The 18,314-nt window shown below is 43.4% G+C and overlaps 3 non-coding genes across 3 annotated transcripts; all 3 read left to right on the top strand.

Annotated features, from left to right (window-relative positions):
• The first annotated feature begins 268 nt into the window (after window positions 1-268).
• trnas-uga (transfer RNA serine (anticodon UGA)) lies at window positions 269-351 on the top strand. The gene has a single exon. It is a non-coding gene; the product is annotated as a tRNA-Ser (tRNA).
• Window positions 352-17,188: 16,837 nt separating this feature from the next.
• On the top strand, window positions 17,189-17,277 carry trnar-ucg (transfer RNA arginine (anticodon UCG)). The gene is given in 2 exon segments: window positions 17,189-17,225; window positions 17,242-17,277. It is a non-coding gene; the product is annotated as a tRNA-Arg (tRNA).
• A 245-nt stretch (window positions 17,278-17,522) lies between these two features.
• trnas-gcu (transfer RNA serine (anticodon GCU)) lies at window positions 17,523-17,604 on the top strand. The gene has a single exon. It is a non-coding gene; the product is annotated as a tRNA-Ser (tRNA).
• Window positions 17,605-18,314: the final 710 nt, after the last annotated feature.

Here is an 18,314-nt window from a genome sequence, read left to right as displayed (position 1 = left end):
TCTCCACATCAACTCGATCAAATACCTTCATCATGTTAAAAATATATGTCACTTGTTTTTCGAGAAAGAAGCTCTCAAGACTGTTCAGTTTTTGCGAAATGTAAATTCTTTAAGTTCTGAACGACATTTTTCCTTCTTTGCTGTAAAATTCTGTGATTCTACGATTTAATGTTCACATCGTCTGGGAGATGCAATCGGGAAAGCATGCAGGCGGTCTCTCTGATAAATTGCACCAACGATTCGACTATTAAAGCAGCTCTACTGGAGAGCTGCGATGGCCGAGTGGTTAAGGCGTTGGACTTGAAATCCAATGGGGGTTTCCCTGCGCAGGTTCGAACCCTGCTCGCAGCGATTCTGCAAGTGCTCCTTTTTTTATCGACTCACGGGGATCTCATTGGAATCTGATCCCAATTCCCTCCACTGCCCTTTATTAAACTGATTGACGCGAAGCTGTTGTTCGAACTGGAAACATTAATAGTTTATCGATATTAATTGTTGGTTTGTTGGACACTATCTCCAAAAATCAGTGAGCAATAAACACAGCATGAACAAATGCCTTTTAATAAAGATCAGTGCATTGTTTGGGAGGAACTCACCTTTCGTTTATGAGTGCGAACATGGTTTGGTTTTATAAAGATGAACGAGATTTGCCAAAATGACCACGGCAGCGTTTGACGTTGCAATTTTCTGATTACATCAGTGTTTGCATCAAAGTAGATGCCTTATCCATTCAGCGACGTGGCCCCTGCAGTTTCCAGCAGATGAATGTACAGCAAAATTCTAAAGGGTCAAAGTGTAATAAAAAGGCAAGCATGAAATCTCGGTGCCGCAATGCAAGGAGTATTCGGAACCCAGGAGAGGGTTCTGAGCTAGTTAGAGTGGGTGAGAGCTCGGATCACAGGACACCAAGAAAAAATGCAAAAAGCAGGAGGCAATAGAGCAGACGACCACTGGGGTAAGTGGAAACGACAAAGTGATAGAAAGGGACAATATGTATGAATATAAAGGGGCTGCAGGAGGGGTCAAAACTAAAAATCATGGTTTACAAACTAGTATTAAAACACTCTACCTAACCGCATGCAGCATTCGAAATAAAATAAATGATTTGACGGCACAAATCATCATAAATGGGTATGATTTGGTGGCCATTACAGAAACGTTGCAGGTTGGCCAGGACAGGGAATTAAACATACAGGGGTATCTGACAATTCGGAAAGATATACAAGAAGGGAAAGGAGGTGGGGTAGCTCTGTTAATAAAGGATTATATCAGGGCAGTTGTGAGAGACGATATTGGCTCTAATGAACAAAATGTTGAATCAATGTGGGTGGAGATTAGAGATAGTACGGGGAAAAAGTCACAGTTGGGCGTAGTTTATATGCCCCCAAATAATAGCTTCATGGTGGGGCGGGCAATAAACAAGGGAATAATGGAGGCATGTCAAAAAGGAACGGCAGTAATCATGGTGGATTTAACCGACATATCGATTGGTCAAATCAAATCGCACTGGGTAGCCTTGAGGAGGAATGCATAGAATGCATACGGGATTGTTTCTTAGAACAGTATGTTACAGAACATGCAAGGGAGCAAGCTATCATAGATCTGGTCCTGTTTAATAAGACAGGAATAATAAACGATCTCCCAGTAAAAGATCCTCTCAGAATGAGTGATCACAGTATGGTTGAAGTTGTAATACAGGTTGAGGGTGAGGAAGTAGTGTCGTAAACGAGCGAACTCTGCTTAACCAAAGGTGACTATAGTGGGATGAGGGCAGAGTTGGCTACAGTAGACTGGAAACACAGGCTAAACGGTGACACAATTGAAGAACAGTGGAGGACTTTTATGGACCTCTTTCATAGTGCTCAACAAAAATATATTCCAGTGAAAAAGAAGGGCGGTAAGAGAAGGGATAACCAGCCATGGATAACCTAGGAAATAAAGGAGAGTATCAAAATAAAAACCGATGCGTATAAGGTGGCCAAGGTTAGTGGGAAACTAGCAGATTGGGAAAGTTTTATACGACAGCAAAGAATGACGAAGAAAGCAATAAAGGAAGGAAAAATAGATTACGAAGGTAAACTTGCACAAAACATAAAAATAGTTAGTAAAAGCTTTTACCGATATATAAAACGGAAAAGAGTGACCAAAGTAAATGTTGGTCGCTCAGAAGATGAGAAGGGGGATTTAATAATGGAAAAATGAGGAAATGGCTCAGACCTCAACCAATTATTTTGCTTCGGTCTTCACAGTGAAACACACAAAAACCATGCCAAAAATTGCTGGTCACGGGAATGTGGGAAGGAAGGACCTTGAGGTAATCACTACACTCGGGGGGTAGTGCTGGACAGGCTAACAGGACTCAAGGTAGACAAGTCCCCTGGTCCTGATGAAATGCATCCCAGGATATTAAAAGAGATGGCAGACGTTCGAGCAGATGCATTCGTTATAATCTACCAAAATTCTCTGGACTCTGGGGAGGTACCAGCGAATTAAAAAGCAGCAAATGTAACGCCTCTGTTTAAAAAAGGGGGCAGACAAAAGGCAGGTAACTATAAGCCGGTTAGTTTAACATCTGTCGTGGGGAAAATGCTTGAAGCTATCATTAAGGAAAAAATAGCGGGACATCGAGATAGGAATAGACAATCAAGCAGACGCAACATGGATTCAGCAAGGGGAAAGCATGTTTAAATAATTTACTGGAATACTTTGAGGATATAACGAGCATGGTGGCTAGAGGTGTACCGATGGATGTGGTGTATTTAGATTTCCAAAAGGCTTTTGATAAGGTACCACACAAAAGGTTACTGCAGAAGATAAAAGGTATGCGGAGTTAGAGGAAAAGTATTAGCATGGATAGAGAATTGGCTGGCTAACAGAAAGCAGAGAGTCGGGATTAATGGATCCTTTTCGGGTTGGAAATCGGTGGTTAGTTGTGTGCCGCAGGGATCGGTGCTGGGACTACAACTGTTTACAACATACATAGATGACCTGGAAGAGGGGACTGAGTGTCGTGTAACAAAATTTGCAGATGACATAAAGATTAGTGGGAAAGCGGATTGTGTAGAGGACACAGAGAGGCTGCAAAGAGATTTAGATCGGTGAAGCGAATGGGCTAAGGTTTGGCAGATGGAATACAATTTCGGAAAATGTGAGGTCATCCACCTTGGGGAAAAAAAACAGTAAAAAGGAATGTTATTTGAATGGGGAGAAATTACAACATGCTGAGGTGCAGAGGGACCTGGGGGTCCTTGTGCATTAATCCCAAAATGTTAGTTTGCAGTTGCAGCAGGTAATCAGGACGGCGAATGGAATGTTGGCCTTCATTGCGAGAGGGATTGAGTACAAAAGCAGGGAGGTCCTGCTGCAACTATATAGGGCATTGTTGAGGACGCTCCTGGAGTAATGCGTGCAGTTTTGATCACCTTTCTTTAGGAAGGATATACTAGCTTTGAAGGGGGTACAGAGACCATTCACGAGGCTGATTATTATGATATATTGCGTAGACTGGGTCTTTACTCGTTGGAGTTCAGAAGGATGAGGGGTGATCTGAAAGCAACATTTAAAATAATGAAAGGGATAGAGAAGATAGAGGAAGAGAGGTTATTTCCACTGGTCGGGGAGACTAGAACTAGGGGGCATAGCCTCAAAATACGGGGGAGCCAATTTTAAACTGAGTTGAGAAGGAATTTCTTCTCCCAGAGAGTTGTGAATGTGTGGAATTCTCTGCCCAAGGAAGCAGTTGAGGCTAGCTCATTGAATGTATTCAAAACACAGGTAGATACATTTTTAACCAATATAGGAATTAAGGGTTACTGGGAGCGGGCGGGTCAGTGGAGCTGAGTCCACGGCCAGATCAGCCATGATCTTGTTGAGTGGCGGATCAGGCTCGAGGGGCTAGATGGCCGACTCCTGTTCCTAATTCTTATGTTCTTATAATGAGGGATTACGCAGTGGAATTGAATTTAGATCAGTTCCATACTTTGCACTACAAACCAATCAGCGGCTTTGAGCCTTTCACTGATTGAAATACGAGAAGTCACAAATCCCCGGAGGATATGGAATTGTTCATTTAATGCTGGAAACACTCGGCAGGGCCACCAGCTCTAGGCAGAAGTAATGTTTTGCAGCATTGCTTCATTGTATTACAGGTTTGGTGTAAGTTTCGTCCCTGAATGTTTAAGTTGCTCTAAAATACTTGCAGCCCAATCGCACCACCAAAAATAAAATAAATGGCCCGTAATAGGTTCGAACTCGCCAATTTGGCGTTAATAACACCAAGCGCTAACCGAGTGAGGAAACCGGTCTTCATGCTATGTACTTTCTTATGGCACGTTTACATTAAAATGATAGCATTCCTATAGCGACTTTCAGCTCAGCACTTCCCAAAGCAGTTCAGAGCAAATTAATTACTTTTAAAATGTGATCACTTTGTCGTGCAGGAAATGCAAAAATGTACAGCATTTCAGCCAATAGTGCCCGTGGAGGCCGATCAAGAGCTTTCCAGCCTAATTCCCACTTCCCAGCTCTAAGTGCGTCCTTTGGGTTACAGCAATTTAAGTGGTATCCAAATATTTTTAAAATGTGTCAGGTTTTCTGCCGCTACCACCCATTCAGGCATTGAGTTCGCGACTGCCACGACGCCCTGGGTAAAGACATTTATCCTCACAGCTCATCTAACCCCCCCCCGAATTCATCATCATAGGCAGTCCCTCGGAATCGAGGAAGACTTGCTTCCACTCTTTGCACGTGTTCTTAGATAGCTGTACAGTTCCATACGGGAACCACAGTCTCTGTCACAGGTCAGACAGACCGACGTTGAGGGAAAGGATGGGCAGGGAGCCTGGTGTGCCGCAGCTCCTTCCGCTGCCTGCACCTGATTTCTGCATGCTCTCGGCGATGATGCTCGAGGAGCTCAGCACACTCCCGCAGTCACTTCCTCCACTTAGGGCGATCTATGGCCAAGGTACTCCCAGGTCACAGTGGGGATGTCACACTTTATCAGGGAGGCTTTGAGGGTGTCTTTGTAACGTTTCCTCTGTCCGCCTTTGGCTCATTTGCCGTGGACGAGTTCCGAGAAGAGCGCTTGCTATGGCAGTCTCGTGTGTGGCATATGGCCTGCCCAGCGGAGCTGATCAAGTGTGGTAAGTGGTGCAATGCTGGGGATGACGTCCTGGACGAGGACGCGAATGTTTGTGCGTCAGTCCTCCCAGGGGATTTGCAGGATCTTGCGGAGACATCTCTGGTGGCATTTCTCCAGCGGCTTGAGATGTTTACTGTACATAGTCCACGTCCCTGAGCCATACAGGAGGGTGGGTATTACTACCGCCTTGTAGACCACGAGCTTGGTGAAAGTTTTGAGGGACTCATCCTCAAACACTCTTTTCCTCAGGCGGCCGAAGGCTGCACTGGCGTACTGGAGGCGGTGTTGGATCTCATCATCAATGCCTGCTCTTGTTGATAGGAGGCGCCCGAGATAGGGGAATTGGTCCAACCCGAAATTAGTTTAAATCGATTCCTCCTGTTTTTTGACCACTCTGCAAAGGGAAATAGGAATTTCCTACCAACTCTATTTAGAGCCCTCATAAAGTTATGCACCTCAATATGGTCTCCCCTCAGGCTCCTCTGGTCCAAAGAAAACAGACTCAGTATTTGCAATCTTTCCTCATCACAAAAATTCTCCAGTCCAGGCAACTTTTTTTGTAAATCTCCTCAGTACCCTTTCCAGCACAATCGCATCTTTTTTTTTGAAATGTGGTGACCAGAACTGCACACAGTACTCCAGCTGCGGCCTAACCAATGTTGTATACAGTCAAGTACAATGTCCTTGCTGTAATCAGCAGAGTTACGGACCGAGAGCTGGTAAGTGGGATTAGGCTGTATAAACTCTTGTTGGCTGGCACAGATACGATGGTAAGTACTGCAGGGATTCCAATTCGACCAAGTTGATCTGTTGGACTAATTTTGATCGCGTAGATGGAGCGGAATTTTAACAGATTTTTTTCCCACAATTAGCCTGTTTTTTTTCTATTTTTTGCTTCTCCCATGCATTTGCATAGCTCGGGTTGGGTGGTGTGTATAATTTTTCGGTGCAAGGTGTGTAGAAGTTGTCTGGGGCGGAATTATTGGTCTGGGCGTTCTTTATCTTTCCGCCATTGTCATACTTCACAGGTTCATATATAGCCTTCAGGGTTGTTGATCAAAGGGCCTTGTGGCTTTTTGTCGGCTGGCATGTATACTATGGGCCGAATTGGCCTCCTTCAGCGCTGTGGATTTCTAGATTTCTATGTACTTTCACAGCCCCAGACTATTCCTTCACAGAGCCAGACAGCTGCAACACATATTCAGACGGCTCTTTCACAGTCCCAGACTCGACCTTCACAGATTCACAATCTTCCGACACAGTACCACAATCTACCTTCACAGATCCAAACTGTTCCTGCACCGACCGAGACAGCGGCTAAACAGACCCATGCAGCTCCCGCACAGAGGGGTATTGATCCTACACCGAGTCAGACATTACTGCACAGATCCATACACTCCTGTGCAGACAGGCAAAGCGCATACACAGCATCAAAATGCTTGTGTACAGACTGAGACAGTTCCTTTCAGAGACCCAGCATCACCTACACAGGAGCAAATATGTCCTCATCAGCCGCATACAATACCAACACATTTCCAGTGAGCTTCGACAGAGACACTGACATTTCCTTCGCGAAAGTAGGCAGCTCCTGTACAGAACCAGGCATGTGCTACACTGAAGCAGGGATTAACAGCACAGGCACAAACTTTCCTACACAAACCCATACAGCTCCGTTCAGAGACATTGGGACCTCCGAGACAGATTAATTCCCTCCTACATAGACATAGACAGCTCTACCCTGGCCAAGGCATCACCAACACAGATCCAAGAACTCCTACACAGATATAAGCAGTTCTTGCACGGGCGCAGACTGTTCCGACAAAGGACCAGACTGCTCGTTCACCGAGCCAGACAGCTCGCTTCGGAGATGCAGACATCTCAATTAAAGATAAAGACAGCACCGGTACTGAATCAAAAAGCTCAATGCAGAACCACACTGACCCAGGGAGATCAACCAGAGACAGACACACTCCATCACAGATGCAGACTCTCCGGCACAAAAAGAGACAACTCTTGCACAGACCCAGTCAGCTCCAAACCTGACACATGGAGCTGCAACACAAAGCCCGATGCTCCTACACAAACCCGGACAACACTTCAACAGATACAGTCAGCTCAAATTCTTACACAGGCAGCTGCAACACAGACCCAGACAGCACCTAAAGAGACTCAGAAACTATTACACAGAAACAGAAGGCTCTTACAGTGACACAGACACTCCTACCTATACTCAGAGAGCTTGTCATTGAATCCAATGCATAATGCTGCAGATAACTGAATTAAATAGGCTTACAAAGGACAGCACAGCGGATACTGCCTTTCTGGCTATTCTGACCATGCCAGCGTTTATGTTCCACTCGAATATTCTGGAGTCTTTCTTGATTTAAATCTATCAGCATAGCCATCTATTCCTTTCTACCTCATATGCTTGTATAGCCTCTCATTAAATGTATCTATACTATTCACTTGAACCACTCCTACGCTTTTGAGTTCCACATTCTCATCACTATTTCCAGAAAGAAGTTGCTTCTGAATTCTCTATTTGATTTCTGGATTTCTTGATGACTATCTTATATTGGTGGCCTCCAGTTATGCTCTTCCCCACATGTGAAAACATTCTCTCTGTAAACACTCCATCAAAATCTTTCATAATTTTAAATAAATCTATTAGGTCACCCCTATAGATCAATCTTCAAGAGAAAAGAGACCCAGCTTGTTCATTATTTCCACTTATGAATAACCTCCCATTTCTGGTAGCATCCGTGTAAATCTTCTCTGCACCCTCCCAAATGCCTCTATATCATCTTTATAATAGGATGACTAGAACTGCATGCAGTACTCTAAGTGTGGTCTAACCGAGGTTCAATACAGGTTTAGCATAACCTTCCTATTTTGCAATTTTATACCACTAGAAATAACCTCCACTGCTTAGTTACCTTTATTTTGTCTTCCTAAACTCTGTGACAATTTTTGTGATTTGTGTAGTTGTACTCAGAGATCCTATTGTTCCTCTACCCCACCGAGAGTCGTTTGTGCCAAGTAATTAGTGACCTCCATATTCTTCCTACCAAAATGTATTACCTCACATGTATGTGTTTGGAACTTAATTGAAAATTATATGCCCATTCTGTGTGTTTATTAATGTTGTACTTAATTTGTTGCAGTCCTCCTCAGTATAAATTTCCTCCAATTTGGTATCATTGGCAAATTTGGAAATTCTGTTTTTAGTTCCAAATTCTAAATCGTTAATATAAATTGTGAACAATAGTGGTTCCGGCATTGATCCTTTCCGAACACCACTACCCATCTCCTGCCAATGTGAGTATCTGCCTTTTACCTCCAATCTCTGATTTCAGTCTTGAAGCTAGCTCGCTATGCATTCTGCTGCTTATACCCTGACGTTGCTCAGCAGGTTATTATTGGGTATCATAGCGAGGGTCTTTTGAAAATCTAGATACCTTATACTTATTGCATGATCAATGTCTACCCTCTCTATAACCTCTACAAACATTATGAGTTTGGTCCAGCAGTACTTTCCCTATTGAAATCCATGCTGATTATTTATTTTTATCCTTTTGGTTTCTAGATGTTCTTCTATTTTCTCCATTAGTAAGGGTTCCATTATTTTCCTAAATAAGTGACAATCATACCCCTTGACCAACGAGCTGATTAGCTGAGACAAGCAAGGAGTACAGCATTTAATTCCCGCCGAAAGCGATTCAGCCATTCCCGCTTTCTATTGTGTAATACAGCGACATCAAGTTGTTGTACTGTCAGTCTCGGATCAGTATTTATCTGTTTAAAAGGATTGCGCTCTCAGTGCTGCTTCATTCAGTGTGTGTTTAAAAAAATGCGACGTGCTAGCTGCCGTGGCTGGGTGGTTAAATCTTTGGATTAGGAATGTAATCGAATTGCTTCTGAGTAAGTCCGAGCTCTGTTCACAATGAATCAGTAGCTGTCGGCATTCGCACGTAATCCGCTCTGTTTGGAGGTCGTTTGAGGTATAATTGTTCTGAATTATTTTGCAGCAACTTGTCGGCCACCTGTTCCGTCACGCTCACCCAATCATCCACTCGCGCGAGTCCAGAGGATTGGGACATTTCTATAATCCAGCAAAGAACGACTAAAAATATGGTTAAAAGAGGGTAGATTATGAATGTTAACTTGAACGAAATATAAAAACAGATAGTAAGAGTTTCTACAGGTATGTAAAAAGGAAAAGAGTGGCTAAAGTAAATGTTAGTCTCGTGGAGGATGAGACTGGGGCATTAATAATCGAGAACAGGGAAATGGCAGAGACTTTGAACAAATATTTTGTTTCAGTTCTCACGGTAGAAGTCAGTAAAAACATCCAAATAGTGGATAATCCAAGGGCTATATGGAGGGAGGAACTTAATACTATCATTATCACGAATGAAGTAGTATGAGGTAAAATAATGGGACTAAAGGCGGACAAGTCCCCTGGACCTGATGGCTTATATCCTATGGATGCATTGGTTGTATCCACAGGATATAAGCCATCAGGTCCAGGGGTCCTATGGAGGACTTGCTTCCACTCCCAAAGTGAATTCTTTGATGGCTGAGCAGTCCGATACGAGAGCCACAGACCCTTTCACAGGTGGGACAGACATTCGTCAGGGGAAGGGGTCGGTAGGGCTGGTTTGCCGCACGCTCCTTCCGCTGCGTGCGCCTGGGCTCTTCATGCTCCTTGCATCGAGCCTCAAAGAGCTCAACGCCCTCCCTGATGGATTTTCTCCACCTCGGGCGATCTGCGGCCAGGGACTCACAGATGTCAGTGGTGATGTCGCACTTTCCCAGCGAGGCTTTGAGGGTGTCCTTATAACGTTTACGCTGTATTCCTTTGGCTCGTTTACCAGGAAGGAGTTCCGCATAAAGCATTGCTTCGGGAGTCTCACATCTGGAATGCGTACTATGTGGCCTGCCCAGCGAAGCTGATCGAGTGTGGTCAGTGCTTCAATACTGGGGATGTTACCCTGGTCGAGGACACTGATGTTGATGCGCCTGTCCTCCCAGGAAATTTGCAGGATCTTGCGGAGACATCATTGGTGATATATCTCCAGCGACCTGAGGTGCCTTCTGCACATCGTCCATGCCTCAGACCCATACAGGAGGGCGGGTATTATTACAGCCCTGTAGACCATGAGTTTGGTGGTAGATTTGAGGGCCTGGTCTTCAAACAGTTTTTTCGGCAGGCGGCCGAAGGCTGCACTGGAGCACTGGAGGAGATGTTGAATCTCCATATCAATGTCTGCCGTTGTTGATAAGAGGCACCCCCTCATTTCTAATGGAATTATTCCAGTCACACAGCCTTCGTTCAATCAAAAAATATCTAGATTATGAATCAATTAGTTATTTATTTAAAATAAATCAAATTCAATTATTTTTAAATAAAAATTAAATGTATTTATTTTCTTAAGTTGTTTAATATATATATATTTCTAAATTGTCTTTCAGACTGGGCTGGTTTTACATCCCTCCCTCCTTCCTGCCTGTCTACCACCTGTGGCTTCAATTACCGTCTCTGCCCCGCGTGGTCCTGAGCTCCACAGCACAATTGCCTTCAGGGATGATAGAAATCTCACTTTATTCTTTTAAAAGGGAACTGCGGTCAGTCAATAGTGATTCTGCATCTGGGTAAAAGGGATGTCCTTGCAGTCCCCGATCATTCTGTATCTGTTTAAAAGGGCTGGTTGACAGTTCCGGTTCATAATCTTTCCCTTTAAAACGGATTTTCTCATAAACCCGGGTCATCCTGTATAGTTTGAGAAGGAGTATGATTTCAGCTGCAATGATCGAATTGTTAAACTGTTGTGTTCCAATTTACATTGGGGTTGCCTGCGCCTGTGCGCACCCAGATCGCAGTACATCTGTTCATTTACTCGAAATATGCTCATCTTTTCCTAAATCCACGACTTGATTTTGCTCGCAATATACACAACAACACAGTATATGATGGTGGCAGCGGCCGCGTGGGCTAATGGATACGGCGTCTGACTTCGATATAACCGCGAACTTATCAAAACATTGCAGATTCGTATCTTGCCGCGGTCAATTAACTTGCTGCGTGAAATTTTATATTTGTTGCGATTCTGCCGAAAAAACAACCATCTCTTCGAGTCACTCACCTGAAGTAAAGGAAGACTGTTTGCGTTAAGAATCTAATGGCACGAGTTAATCATTCTCGATCTGCATGCACGGGCAGAGCAAGCTGTGAAGTGGACTTTCTTGCACATTATTTCTGTTGGGTTACAAAAAGCAGGAGATTGAAAGGCTGACGATTGGCTGAATAAAAGACGAGGTGGCCGAGAAATTAAGGCGATGAACTATTAATCAATTTTGTTCTGCACGCATGGGTTCGAATCCCATCCTCATCGTATTTGTGCTCAGCTTTGACTCCCCTGGTAACTTTGTCAATCACGTTAACCTCATCGCCGAATTTCCCTTTCACTGACAAGGATGCTGCACTTTGATCATGTCATGTCTCAAATTAATAATATATTCGTCAAATGGACAACATTTGTTGCACTGAGGAGAGGGGGACTAATTCGATTGGTCTCTGAGTGACAGCATAATACGATGGGCCTAACAGCTTTTCTCACTACCGTCAGAATCTGAGAGCTGCAATCTTCACTGTCGGCGGCTCGTTGGTTTCGGGATATGATTATCGCTTAGGAATGATCACATTTGAAATGCGACAGTTCTCGGGCCAAATCCTGGACGAGCCCCGCCATTTTTTATTCAAAGTTCCGCTCCTCACAGCCGCTTGACATGTGAGAAAACAGACATATTTCACATTAAAACATGTGATTTTGCAGCGATTGTTCCCACAGTGTCCAAATCCCACAGCAAAGTGAAACTCACACAACTGAGTAAAGTTAAAGTATCTCAGAGGTACTCGGCTCTGTGACTCGTTGGATAACCTAAACCCGTGTTTAGTTCCGGCCAATAATTGATCAGTGAATCTTCCTGTCTGTGCGCATCAGCTCTACTCAATGGGGATACGCACATTCAGCGTCAATCTCCACCTCTGCCCTGAATATGAGTGGGTCTTCTTTCTCTTGAGCTGAAAAGATGATAGAAGCAAGTTTTTGAATTAGTCTCTTGGTTGCCGAATTCAGAGCGGACAGGAAATCAATCCGAGGTGGCCAAGCTACCTGGTCTGATTAAAAGGCGTTGACACCTTATATTGTAGGCATGTTCTCGTCTTCTGGCCTCAACATTAGGTTCAACCTATCGGGTGAAAAGCACGGCTCCCATTGTCTGGTAATGGTTCTGCTATTCCCACTAACACCTCTTCTGGACCATCCTTTGATACGTTCTTGCCCGATTACCACCCACTTTACCATTCTCCATTGTGCCATGTATTATTTAATCACTGCTGCGTTCCACTGTATCACAGACGTTCCCAATTGACCTTTCTCGCTGCGTATTATTTCCAGGCGCTATTTTTGTTGAAAAACCTGTAATCGTGAACTTTTCCCTAAAATATAGGAATGATTATCCGACAGAACGTGAAACCGAGTTCTTCATCCACAGAATCTGCACCAGCTGTTGTGTTTTACATATTTATCTGTTTTTATTCATCCTGTTTCCTTGTCCCTTTTACGGGGATGTGCTGTCTGTCTGGGATCATTCTCTGTCTATTTAAAATGGTGTGCTATCAGCTCTGCGTCATTCTGTATCTGTTTAAAAGCGATGTGCTGTCTGTCCCGGAGTTCACATTTCAAATTTCAAAAACTGCCTTTAGAGGGTGCAGGAATTTTAGTTTGTTTGTGTGTTTGTGTAAGCCAGTGTGTGTGCAAATGTGCTGTGCGATCTTACTGTTATGTGAGAAAAATGCATTGCATGCAGCTTGAAACCGCACTGATTTGATTGAACACTCTTTCGTGGACTCTCTGACGGTAGAAGAATCTGCTGTCGGATTTTGCTATTCCACATCTGAAAGAAGGGAAAATACACAAGTTAGAAATATAGCGATTTTATCGAGGGCTTACGTGTGGGCTGTGTGATGTGATGACATCCTCCACCCTTATTTTCAAATTCAAATAAAATAAAATAAAATCAAGACAAGACGAGACAAGACATGACTGACTGACTGACTTTGTATATATATATATATTTATATCCAATCCCAACTTTTTAACTTCCAAATTAAATGTTCTTTTTCTGTTCCGCCTGCTCCGGGCTCTATTACATTTGACCTCTTTCACAGCACAAGCAGCTGCTGTCAGATCCAGCAGCAAGTCACACGCGACTTTAAAAGATCGCCTTTGTAGCCCACAGCTTCCCTCGTGTCTTGTCTTCCAGCATGGGCTTCCTGTGTTTGGGTATTTATTGACTGCACCTCCTCATTTCCAATCTAATTCTTCCAGTCACACAGCCTTTGTTCAATCAAAAATATATGGATTATGAATCAATTATTTATTTATTTAAAACAAATCAAATTCAATTTAAAAAAAAATTAAATGTACTTATTTTCTTAAAATGTTAAATATATCTATATTTAAAAATTGGCTTTCAGTCTGGGCTGCTTTTACGTCCCTCCCTCCTCCTGCCTGTCAATCACCTGTGGCTTCAATAACCGTCTCTGTCCCGCGTGCTCCTGAACCCCACTACACAATTGCCTTCAGGGATAATAGAAATCTCACTTTATTCTTTTAAAAGGGAACTGCTGTCAGTCCAGGCTCATTCTGCATCTGGGTAAAAGGGATGTCCTTGCAGTCCCGGATCATTCTGTGTCTGTTTAAACGGGCTGGTTGTCAGTTCCGCTTCATAATCTTTCCCTTTAAAACGGATTTTCTCATAAACCCGGGTCATCCTGTATAGTTTGAGAAGGAGTATGATTTCAGCTGCAACGACCGAATTGTTAAACTGTTGTGTTCCAATTTACATTAGGGTTGCCTGCGCCGGTGCGCACCCAGATCGCAGTGCATCTGTTCATTCACTCGAAATATGCTCAGCTTTTCGTAAATCCACACCTTGATGTTGCACTTGCCCCGAATTTTCTCCCAATATACACAACAACACAATGCACGTCGCGTAGCCTGAAGGATAAGGCGTCTGTCTTCGATGAAAAACGCGAAATTATCAGAAGAGTCCTGCCACGGTCAATTTAGCTCGCTACGTGAAATGTTATATTCTTTGTTGTGATTCTGCCGAGAAACCAATCATCTATTCCAGTCACTCACCTGAAGTAAAGGAAGGCTGTTTGCTTAAAGAATCTCATGGCAAGTTTTCATCATTGTCGATCTGCATGCACGGGCAGAGCAAGCAGTGAAGTGGACTTTCTTGCACATTATTTCTGTTTGGATACAAAAAGCAGGAGATTGAATGGCTGACGATGTATTAAGGCAGAGACGAGGTGGCCGAGAGGCTAAGGCGATGGACTCGTCGTCGTTGGCTTACAGCTTGACCACGTTTTGACATTCACATTTAACCTCATCGCCAAATTCCCCTTTTACTTACAGGGATGCTGTACTTTCCTCATGTCATGTCTCAAATTAATAATATATTCGTCAAAAGGAGAAAAGTTGCAGTACAATGGCGAGGGACACTAATTAGATAGGTATCTGAGAGACAGCACATGCACGATGGGCCATAATATCATTTCTCACCACCGTCAGAATCAGAGAGCTGCACTTTTCACTGTCGGCGGCTCGTTGGTCCACGGTTATGATTCTTGCTTCGGAACGATCACATTTGAAATGCGAGAGTCACGGGCCAAATCCCGGACGAGCCCCGCCATGTTTTACTCAAATTTCCGCTTCGAACAGCCGCTCGACATGTGAGAAAACAGACATATTTCACGTTAACACGTGTGATTTTACGCCGATGTTTCATAAGCATCCAAATCCCAGAGCAAAGTGAAACCCGCCAAAGTGAGTAAAGTTAACATATCTCACAGGTACTCGGCTCTGTGACTCGTTGGATAACCTAAAGCCTTGTTTGGTTCCGGCCAATACTTGATCAGTATATCTTCCTGTCTGTACGCATAACTTCACATCAATTGAGAGAAGCTGACATTTAGCGTCAATCTCCACCTCTGCCCTGAATATGAGTGCGTCCTGTTTCTCTAGAGCTGAAAAGATGAGAGAAGCTGCCTTTTGAATTCGTCCCTTGGCTGCCGAATGCAAAGCGGACAGGAAATCAATCCGGGCTGGCAAAGCTGCCTGGTCTGATTAAAATGCGGTGACACCCTCTATTGTAGGCATGTTCTCGTCTTCTGACCTCAACATGATTTTCAACGTATCGGATCAAAAGCACCGCTCCCATTTTCTGGTAATGGTTCTGCTAATACCACTAACACCTCCTCTGGACGATCCTTTGTTACGTTATTGCCCGATTACCACCCACTTTGCCTTTCTCCATTGTGCCATGTATTATTTAATCACTCCTGCGTTCCACTGTATCTCAGACGTTCCCATTTGACCTTTCTCGCTGAGTATTTTTTCCAGGCGCTATTTTTGTTGAAAACATCTGTAATCTTTAACTTTTTCCTGAAATATCGGAATGATTATCCGACAGAACATGAAACCGGATTCTTCCTCCACAAAATCTGCACGACCTGCCGAGTTTTACATATTTATCTGTTTTTATTCATTCTATTTCTGTGTCACTTTTAAGGGGATGTGCTGTCTGTCCGAGATCATTCCCTGTCTCTATAAAATGGTGTGCTATCAGACCCTCATCATTCTGTGTCTGTTTAAAAGGAATGTGCTGTCTGTCCCGGATTCCAATTTAAAATTTCAACCCTGCCTTTGGAGGTGAAGGAATTCTAGTTTGTTTGTGTGTTTGTGTAAGCTAGAGTGTGTGCAAACGTGCTGTGAGAAAAATGCATTAAATGCAACGTGAAACCGTACTGATTTGATTGAACACTCCTTAGTGGACTCTCTGACGGTAGAAGAATCTGCTGTGTGATTTTGCTATTCCAAATCTGAAAGAAGGGAAAATACACAAGTTAGAAATATAGCGATTTTAGGCAGGGTTTGCGTGTGGGCTGTGTGACATGATGACATCCTCCATCCTTATTTTCAAATTCAAATCAAATCAAACCAAGACATGACATGACTGAATGACTGACTTTGTTTATACATGTATATTTATATGTGTATATTTATATATAATCCCAAATTTTTAACTTCCAAAATAAATATGCTTTTTCTGTTCTGCCTGCGCTGGGCTCCATTACATTTGACCTCTTTCACAGCACAAGCAGCTGCAGTCAGATCCAGCAGAAATATACACTCGACTTTAAAAGATCGCCCTTGTAGCCCACATCTTCCCTCACGGCTTGTCTTCCACCATGGGCTTGCTGTGTTTGGGTATTTATTGACTGCACCTCTCATTTCCAATGGAATTCATATAGAAACACATCGTTCAATAACAAAATACATAGATTATGAATCAATTATTTATTTCTTTAAAACAACTCAAATTCAATTTTTTTTAAACAGAATTTAAATGCATTTATTTTCTTAAAATGTTAAATATTTATATATTTCAGACTGGGCTGGTTTTACATCCCTCCCTCCTTCCTGCCTGTATCACCTTTGGCTTCAATAACAGTCTCTGCCACGCGTGGTCCTGAGCCCCACGACACAATTGCCTTCCAGGATGATCGAAATCTCACTTTATTCTTTTAAAAGGGAACTGCTGTCAGTCAAGGGTCATTCTGGATCTGGGTAAAAGGGATGTATTTGCAATCCCGGATCATTCTGTGTCTGTTTAAATGGGCTGGTTGTCAGTTCCTGTTCATAATCTTTCCCTTTAAAACGGACTTTCTCATAAACCCGGGTCATCCTGTATTGTTTGAGATGGAGTATGATTTCAGCTGCAATGACCGAATTGTTAAACTATAGTTTTCCAATTTACATTGGGGTTGCCTGCGCCGGTGCGCACCCAGATCGCAGAGCATCTGTTCATTCACTCGAAATATGCTCATCTTTTCCGAAATCCACTTCTTGATATTGCAGTTGCCCCGAATTTGCTCGCAATATATACAACAACACAATGAATGTTGCTGGCAGCGGCCGCGTGGCCTAATGGATAAGGCGTCTGACTTCGATTACAACCGCAAAGTTATCAGAAGATTGCAGGTTCGAGTCCTGCCGCTGTCAACTTAGCTCGCTACGTGAAATTTTATATTCTTTGTTGTGATTCTGCCGAGAAACCAACCATCTCTTCCAGTCACTCACCTGAAGTGAAGAAAGTCTGTTTGCTCAAATAATCTCATGGCAAGTTTTCATCATTGTCTATCTGCATGCAAGGGCAGAGCAAGCTGTGAAGTGGAACTTCTTGCACATTATTTCTGTTTGGATACAAAAAGCAGGAGATTGAATGGCTGACTGTGGGTGAAAGCAGAGACGAGGTGGCCGAGAGGTTAAGGCGATGGACTGCTAATCCATTGTGCTCTGCACGCATGGGTTCGAATCCCATCGTCGTCGTTGGCTTACAGCTTAACCACTTTTTGACATTCACATTTAACCTCATCGCCAAATTCCACTTTTACTTGGAGGGATGCTGCACTTTCCTCATGTCATGTCTCAAATTAATAATATATTCGTCAAAAGGAGAACAGTTGCAGGACAATGGCGAGGGGCTCGAATTAGATAGGTATCTGAGAGACAGCACATGCACGATGGGCCATAATATCAGCGTCAATCTCCACCTCTGCCCTGAAGCAATACGGTGGAGGAGGATTTCCTGTACTGCATAAGGGATGGTTTTATAGACCAATATGTCGAGGAACCAACGAGGCGGGAGGCCATCTTAGACAGGGTGTTGTGTAATGAGAGAAGATTAATTAGCAATCTCGTTGTGCGAGGCCCCTTGGGGAAGAGTGACCATAATATGGTGGGATTCTGCATTCGGATGGAGAATGAAACAGTTAATTCAGAGACCATGGTCCAGAACTGAAAGAAGGGTAACTTTGAAGGTATGAGGCGTGAATTGGCTAGGATAGATTGGGAAATGATACTGAAGGGGTTGACTGTGGATGGGCAATGGCAGACATTTAGAGACCGCATGGATGAACTACAACAATTGTACATTCCTATCTGGCGTAAAAATAAAAAATGGAAGGTGGCTCAACCGTGGCGATCAAGGGAAATCAGGGATAGCATTAATGCCAAGGAAGTGGCATACACATTGACCA

This window comes from Pristiophorus japonicus, unplaced genomic scaffold (genome assembly GCF_044704955.1).
Source record: "Pristiophorus japonicus isolate sPriJap1 unplaced genomic scaffold, sPriJap1.hap1 HAP1_SCAFFOLD_300, whole genome shotgun sequence".
Classification (NCBI taxonomy): Eukaryota; Metazoa; Chordata; class Chondrichthyes; family Pristiophoridae; genus Pristiophorus; species Pristiophorus japonicus.
This window is presented reverse-complemented; position numbering and strand designations above follow the sequence as displayed.